The sequence below is a fragment of the Mixophyes fleayi genome, chromosome 2 (assembly GCF_038048845.1).
Source record: "Mixophyes fleayi isolate aMixFle1 chromosome 2, aMixFle1.hap1, whole genome shotgun sequence".
Lineage (NCBI taxonomy): Eukaryota > Metazoa > Chordata > Amphibia > Anura > Limnodynastidae > Mixophyes > Mixophyes fleayi.
Window position 1 is genome coordinate 83,767,961 of NC_134403.1, and position 14,878 is coordinate 83,782,838.

The following is a 14,878-nucleotide window of genomic DNA, read 5'->3' on the forward strand; positions in this document are numbered from 1 at the left end:
AATAGGAGAGTCAGTGGTCTGCGAGTAGCAAGTTGTACCACCGCTGTGATAGGAGGACTTGTCCAGGTGCAGGTATGTAGCAGGGAAGTCAGTGGTCTGCGTGCAGCAAGTTGTACCACTGCTGTGGAGGAAGTGAGGACTTGTCCAGGTGCAGGAGAGTGAAGTTGAAAGGCAAACTGTGGCTGTATGGGAACAGCGCGAGTAGAGCAATGTCTTGGAAGGCACAATGAATAGTCTGTATATATAGTTGGTGCCTTGCAGTGGGGAGAAGCTGATCACAGCAGTTTATGCACAATGACGCCAAGTAGTAGCGTGAGTAGGTAACGAGCTTGAGTGACAGCAAGTCCTAACTGGAGCAATGCGGAAACACAGTCTATATGGGTACCTGTACCCTGCGCAATAAACAACAATGGATGCAACTGGTATGCAAGTAGAATAGATAATAGTCAATAGTTAGTAACGCATACCCAGTTGTGTAGATCCGGAATCAGCTGGGAGATGAAGCGTTGTAGCGGTATGGGAACCGCCGCTGAGTTGAGCAGGGAAGCAGCGTGGAAGCTGTAACACGATCAGCAGGATGTCAGCGTTGGAACGGTCAGAGGACCGCTGCTGAGTGGACCCAGGAGCAGCGTGGAAGCTGTGACACGATCAGCGGGATGATAGTGTTGTAGCGGTGTGGGAACAGCCGCTGAGTTGAACAAGGGAGCAGCGTGGAAGCTGTAGTAAGAACAATCCGCACACAGTTTGGAAACTGTATAATGAGTAAAGCTGGAAGCAGTTTGGGATCTGCACACACCTATAGAAGTTCACTGGGAATGAGACTTCAAGATCAGGCCCCTACCTAGGGTTGCAGGTGCCTCAAATAGGGTGAGGTGATTGATCTGTCAATCACCTCCATGGACAGGTGAAGCTACTAGCGAGACCTGCGCATGCGCAGATGGCAGGATAGCGAGCGGCCACGATTCCACACAGGTGTAGGGAGAAACGATGGAGGACCTCGCACCAGAGTAGAGGCACTCACGGTCCGGTGAGTGACAGTACCCCCCCTTTTAAAGGTGGGCACAGAACACTTGGAACCAGGTTTGCCCGGAAATTTTAGATAGAATTTTTTAAGCAGGGCTGGAGCGTTGAGGTCATCAGCACGAATCCATGAGCGTTCTTCAGTACCAAAGCCCTTCCAATGAACGAGGAATCGGAGAGTTCCTCTCGAAATTTTAGCATCCAGGATCTGAGAGATCTCGAACTCCTCTTCTTGGTGAATCTGTACTGGTTTAGGTACAGAAGGAGGAGCAGAAAAGCGATTGATCACAAGAGGTTTGAGCAGGGAGACATGGAAGGCATTGGAGATCCGGAGGTTCTTGGGTAAAAGTAGCTTGAAGCATACTGGATTTATGACTTGAGTGATCTTGTATGGCCCGATGAAGCGTGGCGCAAACTTCATGGACGGAACCTTCAAGCGGATATTTTTAGTAGAAAGCCATACACGGTCTCCAAGCTTGAGTGGTGGAATGGCTCGCCTCTTTTTATCTGCAAAAAACTTGTATCTGGCTGATGCTTCCTTCAGGGATGATCTAACCTGAGTCCAGATGGTTTTAAAGTTTTGACAGAGTCTCTCCACCGCAGGGACTTGGGTGGGAGGAAGGGCAGGAAACTCTTGGAGAGACGGATGGTGACCGTAAACCACGAAAAAAGGAGTTTTTGTTGAAGACTCATGGTACATGTTATTGTGGGCAAACTCAGCCCACGGGAGTAATTCTACCCAATTATCTTGATTGGCTGAGGAAAAGATCCTTATGAAGGTCTCGAGATCTTGATTGACCCTTTCGGTCTGGCCGTTTGATTGGGGATGGTAAGACGATGATAGAGACAGTCGGATACCCAAGTTCTTGCAAAGGGCTCGCCAGAATCTGGAGACGAACTGTACCCCTCTATCGGACACAATCTCGGACGGACAGCCGTGAATCTGAAAGATCTCCTTAATAAAATGGTCAGCCAAGGTAGAAGAAGATGGTAATCCGGTTAGCGGGACGAAGTGAACCATCTTGGAGAATCTATCACCCACTACCCAGATGGTATTACATCTCTTGCTAAGAGGTAGTTAGGTGACAAAGTCCATGCTTATATGGGTCCAAGGTTTAGTAGGAATAGGTAGTGGTTGGAGCAATCCCGCTGGTGTTCTGCGGGAAGACTTAAATTTAGAGCAGATCTCGCAAGCGGACACGAACTCTCTGACATCCTTTCTGATAGAAGGCCACCAATAACTCCGGGAAAGGATCTCAAACGTCTTTCGTTCACCAGAATGTCCAGAGAACCGTGAAGAATGGTACCATGATAATAGTTTCTTGCGTAGAGATGGAGGAACAAGAGTTTTCCCAAACGGTAGCATATTGGTGGATGAAGTGGCCAAAGTCACACATTTGGGATCCAGTATAGGGTGATCAGAAGAATCCAAGGTGTCAGAAGGAGGGGCAAATGCTCGGGATAAAGCATCTGCTTTCCTGTTTTTTGCAGCAGGTTTGAATGTTATAATGAGTTCGAAGTGAGAAAAGAAAAGTGACCACCTTGCCTGTCAAGGGTTTAGACATTGGGCTGTCTGTAAATAGAGGAGATTTTTGTGGTCGGTGAAGATGGTTACAGGAAAATGAGCCCCCTCCAGTAAATATCTCCACTCCTCCAATGCGACTTTTATTGCCAACAGTTCTTTGTCACCGATGGTGTAGTTCTTCTCCGCGGGTAGCAGGCCCCGGGAGTAGAAGGCACAGGGATGGAACTTCTGTTGCTCAGATCTTTGGGAGAGAATAGCACCTAGTCCGACATTGGAGGCGTCTACCTCGAGAAAGAAAGGAAGGTTTACATCAGGCTGCCGAAGAACAGGAGCGGTAGAAAATGCTTCTTTAAGGCTTTGGAAAGCTTGAAGGGCCTCAGAGGACCAGTGTTTAGTATTGGCGCCCTTCTTGGTCAGGGCCACAATAGGAGAAGAAATAGCTGAGAAATTTAAAATAAAACGTCTATAATAATTGGCAAAGCCTAGAAAGCGTTGTATAGCCCTGAGAGTAGTTGGCTGGGGCCAAAGTAGAACGGCATTAACTTTATCCGGATCCATCTCCAGTCCTACTCCGAATACGATGTATCCCAAGAATGGAATTTGGGATAAGTGAAAGGAGCATTTCTCTAATTTGCAGAATAGTAGGTTCTTCCGTAGCCTGGAGAGAACCTCTGCCACATGTTGATGGTGGGAGGACAGATCTTGAGAGAAGATTAAAATGTCATCCAGATAGACTACAACGCATACGTATAACAGGTCCCGGAAGATCTCGTTCACGAATCCTTGAAAGACAGCAGGGGCATTACACAGTCCAAAAGGCATCACCAGATATTCGTAATGTCCATCCCTGGTATTAAACGCTGTCTTCCATTCGTCACCTGACTTGATCCGGATTAGATTGTAAGCGCCACGGAGATCAAGTTTGGTGAATATCCGGGCACCCTTGATACGGTCAAAGAGTTCGGTGATAAGTGGAATCGGGTATCGGTTTTTAACAGTAATGGCATTGAGCCCCCGATAGTCAATGCAAGGTCTTAATGTACCATCTTTCTTTTTAACGAAAAAGAACCCCGCTCCAGCGGGAGAGCTGGAAGGATGGATGAATCCGCAATGTAGATTGTCCTTGATGTATTCAGACATAGCCTGAGTCTCTGGCAAAGAGAGAGGATATACACGTCCCCTAGGAGGGGTTTTGCCAGGTAGCAGGTCTATGGGACAATCCCATGCCTGATGAGGTGGCAGACGTTCAGACCGAGCCATATCGAACACGTCAGTGAACGGGGCGTACTGTGGAGGAAGGCCTGGAGGGCCAGGTGTTAGGGAAGATTTGTTGATCTTAAGTGGAACCACTCGGGTTAGACATCTGTGATGACAATCCGGACCCCAGGATGTGACTTGGGGAGTATTCCAATCAATTTGTGGTGAGTGAAGCTGAAACCATGGAAGGCCAAGGACGATGGGACTGGTAGTAACCGGAAGAATCAGAAAAGAGATTTTCTCTTGGTGTAGCACTCCGACTTGGAGGATCAACGGAGACGTACAGTGAGTGATAAGTCCATTGACAATGTGAGAACCATCTATAGCGGTGACAGCTATGGCGGTTTTTAAGGGGACCACTGGTAAGGACCACTGGTTGACTAGAGCAGTGGAGATGAAGTTGCCGGCAGCGCCGGAGTCCAGGAGTGCTTGGGAACTAAAGGATTTGGAGGAAAACAGAATGGTCACATAAAATGCACACACCTTGACATCCATAGAAGATAGAGAGGAATCCAGGGCCCCTAACCTTACCTCTCCAGAACAGGTTAGGGCCTGGCTTTTCCCGACTTCTTGGGGCATGAGTTCAAGCTGTGAGACGGGTCAGCACAATAGATGCAGAGTCTATTTTTAATTCGTCGATCCCTCTCTTGAGATGTTAATTTTGAGCGGCCTACCTCCATGGGTTCCACTGGAGGCGGAGGCTGACGAATTGGAGGTGATGGAGTAGAGGACCCTTTAGAGGTGCTGGTTCTTTCAGACTCTCTCTCACGGAATCTCATATCTACTCTATGACATAGGGAAATTAGGTCGTCCAAGGATGATGGTAACTCTTGTGTGGTCAGAGCGTCCTTGATCTTGTCTGCTAGACCCTGCCAGAAGGCAGCTATAAGGGCCTCGGTGTTCCACTGCAGTTCAGAGGCAAGTATTCGAAACTGAATAACGTACTGGGCCACAGAGCGTGATCCTTGGCGAAGTCGGAGGATGCTAGAAGCCGCTGAAACAACGCGGCCAGGTTCGTCGAAGATTTTTGGAAAAGTGGAGATGAACAGTGCACTATCCTCCAATAAGGGGTCATTTCTCTCCTACAGGGGGGAAGCCCACGCCAAAGCCTGTCCGGAAAACAGGGAAATGAGGTAGGCCACTTTGGCACGATGAGTGGAAAAATTATGAGGTTGAAGTTCGAAATGGTGAGAGCATTGATTAAGGAAACCTGTCACGGGCACTAGGAGTCTTTGCCCAGGATATCACCAGATAATGGCCTTACCAGAGTAATATAGCTGGTACTATGGTTCTCTGGTAGCAGGGTGACAACGGAACAGGAGAATCAGCAGATGGTGAGAGAATGCTCAAGGAAAGTCTATGACTAGCAGCAACTGGTAATGAGTAGATGTATGTACACGAAGAACCAGATGGACAAGTAAACGTGAGGAGAGTCAGTGGTCTGCGTATAGCAAGTTGTACCACTGCTATAGTGAGAAGGAATGTCCAGGAGTAGCGAGGGGGTAGTGAGAGTCAGCGGTCTGCGTATAGCAAGTTGTACCGCTGTCTATAGTGAAGGAATGGAATCCAGGTGCAAGTAGGTAACGGGGAAGTCAGTGATCTGCGTATAGCAAGTTGTACCACTGCTTATGTGAGAGGATACTTGAAACTGGTGTCACAGGGAAACAGGAGTCAGTGGTCTGCGTCAGCAAGTTGTACCACTGCTATATATATGTGAGGAGGGACACGAGGAGATGAATGTAATGCAGAGAATACACGGGGTACACAGGACTTGATCCCACGATGATATCCACAGTACAATAATAACTGACAAGCGCTGCTTGAAGTATACAAAGTCACTATAGCAATCCAGGTAATAGGAAACAAAGTCAATGGTAACAATAGCTTTAGTGGATAGTAGACTCCGGAGATGAACACAACACAGTCCAGGCGGATATGCAATATAAAAGCAAAGTCAATGGAAAGTATGCATACCGCGGTTCAGGAGAGCAGGCTTTGAGACTTGCAGGGATACCTGAACAGCTGAAGGCCGGCAAGAGGAAAGACCACTGGAGGATGGAAGCGGTAATCAGGCTGGTGCAGCGCACGGCAGGTAATCCAGTATCAACAAAGCAATACTCAGGAAGCAGTAGTAAGTAAAACTGGAAACATGATGAACACGGGAGAGTTGAGGCTGTCTGGTATGCGGCAGCAGTAGCGGAGGCAGCGGAGAGAAGACACGCTGAACACAGGAGAGTAGAGGTGGCCTGGAATCCGGTAGTAGTAGCGAAGGCAGCGGAGAGGAGACATACTGAACACAGAAGAGTAGAGACGGTCTGGAATCCGGCAGCAGTAGCAGATAGGAATCAGTGGATAGCTGACACGATGAACACAGGAGAGTTGAGGCGGACTGGAGTTCGGTGGTAGTAGCAGATAGGAATCAGATGAGTGCAGGCACGATGAACACAGGAGAGTTGAGGCGGACTGGAGTCCAGTGGTAGTAGCAGATAGGAATCAGCTGATGCAGGCACGATGAACACAGGAGAGTTGAAGTGGTCTGGAAACCACAACAGCGGTAAACAGGAATCAGCTGGAGCTGAATACACGAGGAAACACAGGAACACCTTCAGAGGCTCATGGGGAATGAGACTCCAAGATTAGGCAACCAGGTAATGATCACAGGTGGTTTAAATAGGAAGGGTTGCCTGATTATCCAATCAATTAAAAGCAACAGGTACTGAAGGTTTAATAAGGGATGCACATGCGCAGACCCTCAGGATGGCGGACGGCCACGGTTCCTGAACACAGGAGAAATGGCACTCACAGTCCGGTGAGTGACAGTACCACCCCTTTTAAAGGTGGGCACAGAACACCTGGAACCGGGTTTGTCCGGAAACTTGGAATAAAACTTCTTAAGAAGAGCTGGAGCGTTGAGATCTTCTGCTTTAATCCATGACCGCTCTTCAGGACCAAAGCCCTTCCAATGAACGAGGAAACGAAGAACTCCTCGCAAAATTTTTTGCATCCAATATGTGAGTAATCTCAAAGTCCTCCTCTTGATGAACTTGAACTGGCCGAGGTGCTGAAGGAGGGACCGAGAAACGGTTGATGATAAGAGGTTTGAGCAAAGACACATGGAAGGCATTGGAAATACGAAGGTTCTTAGGTAGTAGAAGTTTGAAACAAACTGGATTTATAAAACGAGGAGCGAACTTCATAGATGGGACCTTCAAACGAATATTTTTGGTTGATAACCATACACGATCTCCGATTTTAAGTGGTGGAATAGCCCGTCTCTTTTTATCTGCAAAAGACTTATATCTGGCAGATGTCTCCTTTAAACAGGTTCTGACCTGAGACCAAATATTTTTGAAGGTCTGACAAACAGTCTCTACAGCAGGAACTTGGGTGGGAGGGAGGGCAGGAAATTCCGGAAAAGACGGATGGTGACCGTAAACCACAAAGAATGGAGTTTTAGAAGATGATTCATGATACTTTTTGTTATGAGCGAATTCAGCCCATGGAAGCAAGTCTACCCAGTTGTCTTGGTTGGCTGAAGAGAACATCCTTATAAAAGTCTCAAGATCTTGATTGACCCTTTCGGTTTGTCCGTTTGATTGAGGGTGGTAGGAGGATGAGAGTGATAATCGGATACCCAAGGTCTTACAGAGGGCCCGCCAGAATCTGGAAACGAATTGTACTCCTCTATCTGAAACCATCTCGGAAGGACATCCATGAATACGGAAGATTTCTTTGATGAAATAATCAGCCAGAGTAGATGAAGAAGGTAAACCGGTCAAAGGAACGAAATGTGCCATCTTCGAAAATCTGTCCACCACTACCCAAATAGTATTGCACTTTTTACTAGGAGGAAGATCAGTAACAAAGTCCATACTAATATGGGTCCATGGCTTGGAAGGAATGGGTAGTGGTTGAAGCAAACCCGCTGGAGTTCTGCGGGGAGTCTTAAACTGGGAACACAATTCACAAGCAGCCACAAAACCTTTGACATCTCTCCTCATAGAAGGCCACCAGTAACTTCGAGAAAGAATTTCAAAAGTCTTGCGTTCACCAGAATGTCCAGAAAAACGAGAAGAGTGAAACCACGAAAGGATTTTCTTCCTAAGAGCAGGAGGCACGAGGGTTCTCCCAAATGGTAGCACCTTAGTAGAAGAAGCAGCCAGAGAAACACATTTGGGGTCTAATATAGAGTGGTTGGGACCATCTTCAACGTCTGAGGACGTCACAAAGGCTCGAGATAGGGCGTCTGCTTTTTTATTTTTTGCAGCTGGTTTGAAGGTTATGATTAGTTCAAAACGAGAAAAGAAAAGAGACCATCTTGCTTGACGAGGATTTAAACATTGAGCAGACTGTAAATATGACAAATTTTTATGATCAGTAAAAATTGTCACAGGATGACGAGCTCCTTCCAACAAATATCTCCATTCCTCTAATGCTACTTTTATAGCCAGCAACTCCTTGTCCCCGATGGTATAATTCTTCTCCGCAGGCAGAAGACCCCGAGAGTAAAAGGCACAAGGATGGAACTTTTGTTGCTCCGATCTTTGGGAGAGAATGGCTCCTAAACCAACATTAGAGGCATCTACCTCTAGGAAGAAGGGAAGCGTCACATCAGGCTGTCGAAGAACAGGAGCGGAGGAGAAGGACTCTTTGAGAAACTGGAAGGCTTGAAGGGCCTCAGAGGACCATTGTTTAGTATTGGCCCCTTTACGAGTTAGGGCCACAATAGGAGATGCAATCGGGGAAAAATCTTGAATGAAGCGTCTATAGTAATTGGCAAAACCTAAAAAACGCTGAATTGCACGAAGAGTAGTTGGCTGAGGCCAATGTAATACAGCATTCACCTTTTCTGGATCCATCTGAAGACCAACTCCGGAGACAATATATCCCAGAAATGGAATCTGGGGCAACTCGAATGAACATTTTTCTAACTTGCAGAATAATGAATTTTTCCGGAGTTTGGAAAGGACCTCTGCCACATGTTGATGATGAGAAGGCAGGTCCTGCGAAAAGATCAATATGTCGTCCAGATAGACGACGACACAAACATATAACAAGTCCCAGAAGATCTCTTTAATGAAACCCTGGAAAACAGCGGGGGCGTTACATAACCCGAAGGGCATTACTAAATATTCATAATGCCCGTCTCTGGTGTTGAAAGCTGTCTTCCATTCGTCACCGGACCTGATTCGAAATAAATTGTAGGCACCACGAAGATCCAACTTGGTAAAGATCCGAGCTCCCTTGATACGATCAAATAACTCAGTAATTAATGGAATGGGATACCGATTTTTGATAGTTATGACGTTAAGTCCACGGAAATCTATGCAAGGACGTAATGACCCATCCTTCTTTTTTATGAAGAAAAACCCTGCTCCAGCGGGAGAGGTAGAAGGTCGAATAAATCCTCGCTGGAGATTCTCTTTGATGTACTCAGATGTAGCTTGAGTTTCAGGTAGCGAAAGTGGATACACACGACCCCTGGGAGGAGTCTTGCCAGGTTGAAGATCAATCGGACAGTCCCACGAACGATGAGGAGGAAGACGTTCAGACTGAATTTTATCAAATACATCGGCAAAAGAAGCATACTGAGGAGGAAGTCCCGGTGAATTAGGTGAAATGGAGGATTGCTGTATTTTGAGAGGAACGACTTGAGAGAGGCAACGATGATGACATTCAGGTCCCCAAGACGTAACTTGAGGAGTGTGCCAGTCAATCTGGGGAGAATGACGTTGAAGCCATGGAAGGCCTAATACAATCGGACTGGTAGTAACAGGAAGAATTAAAAAGGAAATTTCTTCCTGGTGTAATACACCAATTTGAAGGGTTACTGGAGACGTACTCTGGGTGATGAGACCATTAATAATGCGTGATCCATCGATAGCAGTCACAGTAATAGGTATTTTCAAAGTAATCACTGGTAGGGACCATTGATTCACGAGGGATTTAGAAATAAAATTTCCTGCAGCTCCAGAGTCAATAAGTGCTTGGGACTTGAACGATTTGGTAGCAAAGGAAACCGTAACATCAAAAGCACAAACTTTTAATTTCGTAGAACATGGAGAGGACTCCAGGGACCCTAACTTCACCTCTCCAGAACTGGTTAGGGCCTGGCATTTCCCGATTTTTTTAGGGCATGAATTGAGCATATGAGTAGAATCCGCACAATAGATACAAAGTCTATTTTTTACTCTTCGGTCCCTCTCCTCTGAAGTTAATTTGGAGCGACCTATCTCCATGGGTATCACCGGAGATGAAACTGGGCGAACTTGAGGACTTGAGCGAAGAGGTGCTTTAAATGAAGTTGTTTTTTCAGACTCTCTTTCACGAAATCTCATGTCTACACGGTGGCAAAGAGAAATCAAATCTTCTAGAGAAGTAGGTAATTCTTGAGTAGTCAGTGCATCTTTAATTTTATCAGAAAGCCCCTGCCAGAAGGCGGCAATTAACGCTTCAGTGTTCCACTGAAGTTCAGAGGCTAATATCCGAAATTGAATGACGTACTGGCCTACAGTACGAGAACCCTGACGTAGACGGAGGATGCTGGATGCAGCGGAAATAACACGACCAGGTTCATCAAATACACTTCGAAACGTGGAAATAAATTTGGCACTATCTTGTAATAATGGATCATTTCTTTCCCACAGAGGGGAAGCCCATGCGAGAGCTTGTCCAAAAAACAAGGAAATGAGATAGGCCACTCTGGAACGATGAGTAGAGAAATTGTGAGGTTGAAGCTCAAAATGAACTGAGCATTGATTTGGAAAACCCCTGCATGTTTTGGGGTCTCCATCATATTTTGAAGGAGTAGGCAGGTGTAGCGTGGAAGCAGTAGACACCTGGGATGGCACTGGGGAAACGGAGGAAGGCACAGGAGCATCAACAGTAGCTGTGATATTTTGCGCAGACGTTCTTTGGGAGGCTTACGCCTGGCAACATTACAGCAATTTTTGTTGGCGAACATCCTGTTGTTCAATATGGGTAACCAGATACTGCAGCATCTCTTTAGCTGTAGGTTCCGCTCCTGGGTCTGTCATGGCCTGATCTTACTGTCACGGGCACTAGGAGTCTTTGCCCAGGATATCACCAGATGATGGACTTACCAGAGTAATATAACTGGTACTATGGTTCTCTGGTAGCAGGGTGACAACGGAACAGGAGAATCAGCAGATGGTGAGAGAATGCTCAAGGAAAGTCTATGACTAGCAGCAACTGGTAATGAGTAGATGTGTGTACACGAGGAACCAGATGGACAAGTAAACGTGAGGAGAGTCAGTGGTCTGCGTATAGCAAGTTGTACCACTGCTATAGTGAGAAGGAATGTCCAGGAGTAGCAAGGGGGTAGTGAGAGTCAGCGGTCTGCGTATAGCAAGTTGTACCGCTGTCTATAGTGAAGGAATGGAATCCAGGTGCAAGTAGGTAACGGGGAAGTCAGTGGTCTGCGTATAGCAAGTTGTACCACTGCTTATGTGAGAGGATACTTGAAACTGGTATCACAGGGAAACAGGAGTCAGTGGTCTGCGTCAGCAAGTTGTACCACTGCTATATATATGTGAGGAGGGACATGAGGAGATGAATGTAATGCAGAGAATACACGGGGTACACAGGACTTGATCCCACGATGATATCCACAGTACAATAATAACTGACAAGCGCTGCTTGAAGTATACAAAGTCACTATAGCAATCCAGGTAATAGGAAACAAAGTCAATGGTAACAATAGCTTTAGTGGATAGTAGACTCCAGAGATGAACACAACACAGTGCAGACGGATATGCAATATAAAAGCAAAGTCAATGGAAAGTATGCATACCGCGGTTCAGGAGAGCAGGCTGTCAGAGAGACGTGCAGGGATACCTGAACGGCTGAAGGCCGGCAGGAGGAAAGACCACTGGAGGATGGAAGCGGTAATCAGGCTGGTGCAGCGCACGGCAGGTAATCCAGTATCAACGAAGCAATACTCAGGAAGCATTAGTAAATAAAACTGGAAACATGATAAACACGGGAGAGTTGAGGCTGTCTGGTATGCGGCAGTAGTAGCGGAGGCAGCGGAGAGAAGACACGCTGAACACGGGAGAGTAGAGGCGGTCTGGAATCCGGTAGTAGTAGCGAAGGCAGCGGAGAGGAGACACGCTGAACACAGAAGAGTAGAGACTGTCTGGAATCCGGCAGCAGTAGCAGATAGGAATCAGTGGAGAGCTGACACGATGAACACAGGAGAGTTGAGGCGGACTGTAGTCCGGTGGTAGTAGCAGATAGGAATCAGCTGAGTGCAGGCACGATGAACACAGGAGAGTTGAAGTGGTCTGGAAACCACAATAGCGGTAAACAGGAATCAGCTGGAGCTGAATACACGAGGAAACACAGGAACACCTTCAGAGGCTCATGGGGAATGAGACTCCAAGATTAGGCAACCAGGTAATGATCACAGGTGGTTTAAATAGGAAGGGTTGCCTGATCATCCAATCAATTGAAAGCAACAGGTACTGAAGGTTTAATAAGGGCTGCACATGCGCGGACCCTCAGGATGGCGGACGGCCACGGTTCCTGAACACAGGAGAAATGGCACTCACAGTCCGGTGAGTGACAAAACCTCTACAAGTTTTTGGGTCTCCGTCATATATTGAGGGAGTAGGCAGGTGTAGCGTGGAAGCTGTAGACACCTGGGGTGGCACTGGGGGCGAAGATGATGCTGGAGGTTCAACAGTCGCTGAAACATTTTGTGGAGAGACTGCTCGGGTGGCCAGCGTTTTGAAACACTGAAACAGATGTTGCTGCCGGGCATCCTGTTGTTCTACCCGAGTAATCAAATGCTGCAGCATCTCCTTAGTTGTTGGTTCCAATCCTGGGTCTGTCATGGCCTGATCTTACTGTTACGGGCACTAGAAGTTGCTACCCGAATTTCACCAGATGGTACTCTGCTGGAGAGGTGGGGATATGGCACGCACCTCAAAGCAGGCAGGTGAATGATTGGAGCGACACAACAGCAGGAGAGTAGAGATAGTCTGAGGCAATCAACGACTTGGAGTTGTAAACTGGAAACTGGAGATAATGTAGACACGAGGAGTGAACGTGGATCGGTGATGATAGGTAGAGGAGGAGTCAGTGGTCTGCGTACAGCAAGTTGTACCACTGCTCTGATGGGAAGAATAGGATTGGTGCAGGTAGGTAGCAGGGTAGTCGGTGGTCTGCGTGCAGCAAGTTGTACCACCGCTATGGTGAGGAAACGGGTCCAGGTGTAGGTAGGTAATAGGAAAGTCAGTGGTCTGCGAGTAGCAAGTTGTACCACCGCTGTGATAGGAGGACTTGTCCAGGTGCAGGTATGTAGCAGGGAAGTCAGTGGTCTGCGTGCAGCAAGTTGTACCACTGCTGTGGAGGAAGTGAGGACTTGTCCAGGTGCAGGAGAGTGAAGTTGAAAGGCAAACTGTGGCTGTATGGGAACAGCGCGAGTAGAGCAATGTCTTGGAAGGCACAATGAATAGTCTGTATATATAGTTGGTGCCTTGCAGTGGGGAGAAGCTGATCACAGCAGTTTATGCACAATGACGCCAAGTAGTAGCGTGAGTAGGTAACGAGCTTGAGTGACAGCAAGTCCTAACTGGAGCAATGCGGAAACACAGTCTATATGGGTACCTGTACCCTGCGCAATAAACAACAATGGATGCAACTGGTATGCGAGTAGAATAGATAATAGTCAATAGTTAGTAACGCATACCCAGTTGTGTAGATCCGGAATCAGCTGGGAGATGAAGCGTTGTAGCGGTATGGGAACCGCCGCTGAGTTGAGCAGGGAAGCAGCATGGAAGCTGTAACACGATCAGCAGGATGTCAGCGTTGGAACGGTCAGAGGACCGCTGCTGAGTGGAGCCAGGAGCAGCGTGGAAGCTGTGACACGATCAGCGGGATGATAGTGTTGTAGCGGTGTGGGAACCGCCGCTGAGTTGAACAAGGGAGCAGCATGGAAGCTGTAGTAAGAACAATCCGCACTCAGTTTGGAAACTGTATAACGAGCAAAGCTGGAAGCAGTTTGGGATCTGCACACACCTATAGAAGTTCGCTGGGAATGAGACTTCAAGATCAGGCCCCTACCTAGGGTTGCAGGTGCCTCAAATAGGGAGAGGTGATTGATCTGTCAATCACCTCCATGGACAGATGAAGCTACTAGCGAGACCTGCGCATGCGCAGATGGCAGGATAGCGAGCAGCCACGATTCCACACAGGTGTAGGGAAAAACGATGGAGGACCTCGCACCAGAGTAGAGGCACTCACGGTCCGGTGAGTGACACATTCGTAAGGAAGACTCGTGGTGCACTCATATCTACATAGGAACTTGAATTCAGGCTTTTAATATCGGAGGAGGATTTTGGCTGTAACAACTGTCAGCATACACGAACGAAGTAAGAAGCAGCGATCGGATAATACACCTCTATGCCAGTGTCTGGTAAACGCTTTCTTTCGTGAACTGTTTATACCTCATTTGCCTATGAATAGACTTACTGTTGAGTAAGTAAATATTTCGGGACACAGACAGCATCTCCTGCATGTCATTGTCATTTTTTAAAAAGTTCTGTACCACCAAGTTGATTGTTTGAGCAAAACAGGAAATTTGATGGAATTACCACCGCTGTAATGCTCTAACAATATTGGTGGCGTTATCAGAAAGCACATATTCTCAGGAGAATCCCTTAGTTTTTCCAACAGCAGTGGCGCACGCAGGGGGGGTTTCTGGGTCTCCAGAAACCCCCCCTCCGCTAAAAAAGTGCCCTACATATCGGCACTGTAGTATACAGCAGCCGCGGCGCTAAGAAGCGTCCGCGGCGGTGCTGTATTGTATACATGCACGGCAGGTCTCTAAGGTTTTTTTTTTCCCGGGGGTGGAGGAAACCCCCCTGAAAAATCCTCAGTGCGCCCCTGAAACAGGTTGTCAGCGGTATTACCTCTGACCTGCGCCTTGTCTCGTCTCTGATAATCACCTCTCACTCCGGTCTTCAAGACTTCTCCCGTGCTTCTCCCCACTTATGGAATTTCCTACCATGCTCAATCAGACTTTCCACAGCCTTCAAATCTTTAGATGCT